We start from the raw sequence: 5,679 nt of genomic DNA, 5'->3' as shown, positions 1-5,679 counted from the left end.
CCAATTGCCTGTCTGGATTTTACTTTCTTGGTACCCAGCTATCTCAGGACCATGTTCTATTGGCCACGTGTTCTGAATATCAGGAGAGGCTCTGGGACTATGCTGTGGCAGGGTAGTTTATTTAGTTTTGGTAGAAATGATAACGAGATACAATTTATTGGGAGCCTTTTATTTGCTCTTGTCCAGCATTTTACTAGGTCTCTAATATATCATCTTCAAACCAACCATGCAAAGAAGTTAACTCTTATCAGCACTTTGTAAATGAGGAAAATGCTCTTGGCCAAATTATTCAGTCTCAATGTCTCATGCATGCTAAATTACAGGATTCAATTCGAGATCTAACTATAAATTCCATGCTCTTTATGCATGCTTTTTTAGACAGGAAATTCTCTCATTTTAGAAGTTGTACCTTACAGATAAACTTTATTTGGATTATTGATGCATATCCTGTGCTTTAGGAGAGTTTTTATTTTTTATTTAACCTGAAAAATAATTTGGAAATTACTTTGAGAATTATAAGCCATTTAGGAAAAATCTCAAAAGTGCAAATACTCAGTGGCTGGAGATGTCTAAAGACAATGCGTAGGTTTTGTTTGCATTCTGCAAGTATGTTTCTAAGCAGGATGTTTCAAACTATAATTTCTTTCGAACTCAGAACATATCTTTCAGATACTGCATTTTTTTTTTTTGCAAGTTAAAGGCAATCAGTGTTATAAAGTACCAAGCTAGCTTATGAAGACTAACATGTACCTAAGCCAGCATTTCCATGAAGCCCTCAAACCCATAGCACGTTCCATGAAAAAGTATTTCATGAGCAAATAAACTTTGCACATGGTATATACTTTATTCTACCCCTTGGAGATTTATAATAATGTACATTATTATATTGAAGGGCATGAGAAATCCTGCGTAAAGAGCCTGTTTAAAACTTGGTTTTACCTAGCATTTTTAAAACGTTTTATCATAACTCCTCTCCCCTTAACCTCAAGTAGCATCCCAAATATGGGTAGGGAAGTAGGCCAAAGTCTCCAATATCATATAAAAGTTGAACTTCTTGAAAGAGGAAGAGAACAGTTTACCATTGAAAGAGGGAAGACATGGTCGCAATAACTGCACGGTGTAAGTTGCATATAATTTGCCAAACATAAGACCTTAATTTTTGGTAACTTAGTCAAGAAATTGTAAAATACATATCCAGGACAGATGATAGTATGGTTAATATGGTTGAGAGAAGCTGCTGTGGTTTAGTATTGATGTGACTACAGGCATACCTTGTTTTATTGCATTTCGCAGTTACAGTGTTTTTTTACCAATTAAATGCAAGACCCTCCACCAGCCCTGGGAAACCAAAATTGTGTGACTCGATTTATTGCAGTGGTCTGGAACCAAACCCATAATATCTGAGGTATGCCTCTTGCTCAAAGACTTGCTGCTTTAAGCAATTTTCCAAAACTTGTCCTCTCCATCTGCTCTTGCATAACTGGCTGACGAGAGCACATCTGCTACTCATTGGGAAAATAAAAGAGCAGATAGCAAAACTCCCTGGTTTGTGGATCATACCCCCAAGCCTTGGTTAGCTACCCTAGCAATGTGTTTTGGAGGGGTAGAAGATTTGGCTCCTACACTTTAAATTTGGGTTTGACTCATCTAGTTTTTTTATTTGAGGAATTGTTTGGGAGAGAGAATGCTTGAGAGTAGGTGAGGGTGGGATTTGGCAAGTGTTTAGTCATGATTTTATCTCAACTGCCCAATCTGAATTTTTTTTCAGTGAGTCTGCCATGTGAGTGTTCAGCATTTCAATAGTATTACCAATGGGAATTGGAATTGGAAGAGAATGCCTATAAATTTGTGTTCTGTTTCTTTTTGGATTGATGACCAAGTGTTGACTAGAAATAGAAGAGGATTGTGCAGGCTTATCTTTCGTATTTAATATCATTTAACCTCACTTTTTAGGCAAAGAGGATTATACAGCTTTGCAGTATGCTTTGGTCTGATAAAATTGTTCAGTTGGAAAAAGTGTTAACCAATAACACCTAACAAACAGGAAGAAAAAAGTTTAGTTTTTATTTAGTTACACTTTCCGGTATCTGAGTATGTCTAACATAAGCAATTACATAAAAGACAATGTATTTTCATCTCCCTACATATAAGAGATACCCAAGTGAAAAGCAAGCACTTTATTGTAGGGCACCACGCCAAGCTAATTGAGAAATGTGAACATAAGACTCCCTGCCTTTAAAGATTTTCAAACTTTCATGTACATACAGAGCAGAGAGCACTGCTTTGGGGAAATGAGGAAGAAGTAATTAATACACTTAGCTTCTCCAGCCATTCTTTGGAGGCCTTTCTGGTAGGGAAGGCTGGGCTAATTATAATTAGGAAGACTTTGTTTCTTAGCAGGTTTTTATGCAGTTTCCCTGAAAACCAAATTAAGATCTCTTTAGTCACTCACCAAAAAATTATTAAGCAAGCTAGATCCCACAGAAATCAGAAATGTCAAATGATTTTAACAAAACCTAATACAAAATATTGGATCTCAGAAGTTGAACTTGAAGCGTATTTGTGGATTGTTGCCAATTATGCTTCTGCTGTCATTTTAGTAATCCCTAAATCAGTTTATTGGGGTTGGTAGGGTGGGGAGGTCTGGGTCAGGACCACAATTATGGCAGTCCCACTCTAGTTCGAACTCAGAAAATGTGCTCTGGTCCTGTGCTAAATTTGAAAAGCAAATCCCACTTCCCCAAGTTGCAGTGTCTTGAGTTTTCATGGTAAATCACAAAGTATGGAATCCAGTCTAGGAATCTTAAAAGCATCCCTGGGGTAGGGGTAGAAAGTCGGGGGGATGGGGGACAGATTGCAAAGTGAATTGGACCCAGAATAGTATTTTTTCTTATTATAAGCTTCAGGCATTTGTTCTGTAGACCTAGAGTCATCTGGAATATAGTCTGGATGAGGGCACACTGATAAATGGAAAGTTGAGGGGGAAAGATGTTTATTTTTTGAGAACATTATTAAACATTTATTAAGCACCAACTATATGCTCAAGAAGTTGCTGGACAATGTGCATGAAAATGTGCAAAAACAGTCCATTAGTAAACCTTTTTGACTCTACTTCCATTATGGTATCTTAAATCTCTCCCCTTCTCTAATCCCTACTGCTGTATCCTAGTTAAGCCATCATCATACTTTTCCTGTACTCCTGTACTCCTGTCACAACCTCCTAAGCGATTTCCCCACTTCTGTTATATCCCATTCCAATCCATTTTCCATAACAGCAAGTGTTGCTGCCCTACTAAAAGCCCTTCAGTGATTTCTCTACCACACTTAAGAATGAGTCCAAATTTCTTAGAATGGCCTACAAAATTGTACTGGCCCCTGCCTATGTCTTCAAATATGTGTCATCCTCCTGCTTAATTATTACAATCATACTTTTTTGTTTTGTTTTGTTTCCCAATGCAATAAGTTTTTTCCCTTTATTTGGAGCTTAGAACTAGCAAGTCCCTCTGCCTGAAATGTTCTTAATTCATATGGCTTTCCTTCTCATTATTTAAGTTCAGATGTTACTTCTCCAGAGGTGCCTTTCCCTGCCTAACCTACTTAAAAAATATTTCTTCTATTATTCCAGATTCTTATTTCCTTTTCTGGTTGGTTTGCTTGTGTGTTGCATGACTTCCTTACTAAGTAGAAAGCTCCATGAAGGAAGGAGCTCTCTTACTCCAGTATTCTCAGAACTTTCTATGAGCCAGCTCAATGGAAACCTCATAAATGTGGGTTGAATGAGTAAAAGGAAGACAGTTGTTCATAATGTGATGTACTTTTTCCTTATCCTTTAGCATCCTTATATACTTAATGTTTAAATTTTAGAACTGGAAAGGATTTTAGAAATCAACTAGTCTAATGTCCTTATTTTTCAGAGATGTCAACCCAGGCAAAGAGAAGTGGTTTTTGGCAGACAAGAGACTAGAATATAGTTTCCCTTATTCATTATTTTCACAATAAATCTCTCCATGGATTGAACAGCTGCAGCCCTGTCTTGGCTTAGTGGTTCTATTTTTTCAGTGTGGGGGGAGTTAAGAACTCATTACTCAGGATCATCCAAAAATGAGCTCTTTCGCCCAAGTAAAATTTCTCAAAACTGAGCCCTAGTACCAAATCTCTGACTTTTAAGCATTTTGAAAGTAAATCTTTCTGAAGAATGGTGCATTTTCCAATATTCACAAACCAAGGACCCCAGACATAATCTTTGCTTATTGATCTTGCCCTCAAGAGTCCACTGAAGGGATTTTCCCTAAGCCTGCTGGTCTTGTTCAAAAGTAACTACCATCTGAAGGTAGTTAACCAGCCTCTGGAAGTGGGCTTCGTGACTTCCTTGATGCCAAAAGGCTTGTTTTTATTTCCAGTTTCCTGTCTTTGTTACTGGCTATAATTGCTAAAAGGCTCATATTAGGTGAATGGGTTGTTATTGTAATATAATATTCTTTGAACTTTGCCCAACCCTACCTGTTTTAGGAAGGTCTTTACACTTTTGAAAAGATAGCAGTTGTCAAGTTCCATGGCCCCACTAGAACATGTGTCGAAAAGTTCTTCAAATTTTGAGAACAGACTGAATACTTTGAACAAAGCTTTCTCTTCTGCCCAAATTCCAGAAAATTACATATGTTGGTAATAATCTTCTGAAGAATTAAAATAGAAGGGCATACTTTACCATATTCTTCTTTTAGATATTTTTCTGGATTAGTTGTAAATGCAAGTGAGCAAAAAATATGATGACTTTTCAGTTACTTAAACGATGAAATGATCCATTTGCTGGATTTATGTATAATTAGAAGGTATTGATAGACCAATAAAAGATATGAGTTTGGAACATATCTTGAGTATTTCAAACACTCTACTAAGTGTATTACTTGAATTAACTTACTTAATCCCCAAAACAAGAGGGCTAACATGATAAAGTCTTCTTAGGCTCACCTAGATTATGATGACTTTGATGAGAATTGCCTTCATTGGCCTTGTGAAGGTGGAAGTCATATTACAGGGGGCTGATGAATGAGTGAGAGATATGGAAATGACAGCATGTGTAGGCAGCTTGTTTAAGTTTTAGTTGTAAAAGGGAAGGGTATAGAACAATAGTTGAAGTAAAGCAGAAATTTGTATATATTTTAGAAATGTTTTAATATAGACAGGAGATAGGAAGAAAAGTTTCATCTTTTTTAGTTAGTGGTATGAATTTATATAGGTATGAATGCATTCATTACTAAAGTTTAAAAATTAATCACCAGCAATAACAATTTGAAAAGAGACCTATGAAAGTACCTAATCAATAATCCTCCCTTGCTGTTCTTTGAGGTAGCTACCTCCCTATTAGTGCACATTATAATGTACACATGATGTTTATTAATCTTCTCATCGTGGGTATCTTCTCAGCCTGTTCTTTCAATGCAATGCCTAAAGTGTATCATTGTTTTTGATAGTGTAGGTTTATGAGATCTATATTAATATTTTCTATTATTTTCATGTCATTTGCCTTCAAAAGATCGTCTATTTTTAAACCATTAATTAGTCTCTAAACAGATGGCACAACTAAAGACTCACTTTCAGAGTCAGAGGCTTTGGTATATATTGTTAGAACCCCAAACTTCATGGTTCTTTGTTCACATATATTATTAACAAAAGTTGTTA

Source organism: Pteropus medius, unplaced genomic scaffold (genome assembly GCF_902729225.1).
Source record: "Pteropus medius unplaced genomic scaffold, Ma_sr-lr_union100, whole genome shotgun sequence".
Classification (NCBI taxonomy): domain Eukaryota; kingdom Metazoa; phylum Chordata; class Mammalia; order Chiroptera; family Pteropodidae; genus Pteropus; species Pteropus medius.
The sequence above is the reverse complement of the archived record's forward strand: the minus strand, read 5'-3'. Positions refer to the sequence as shown.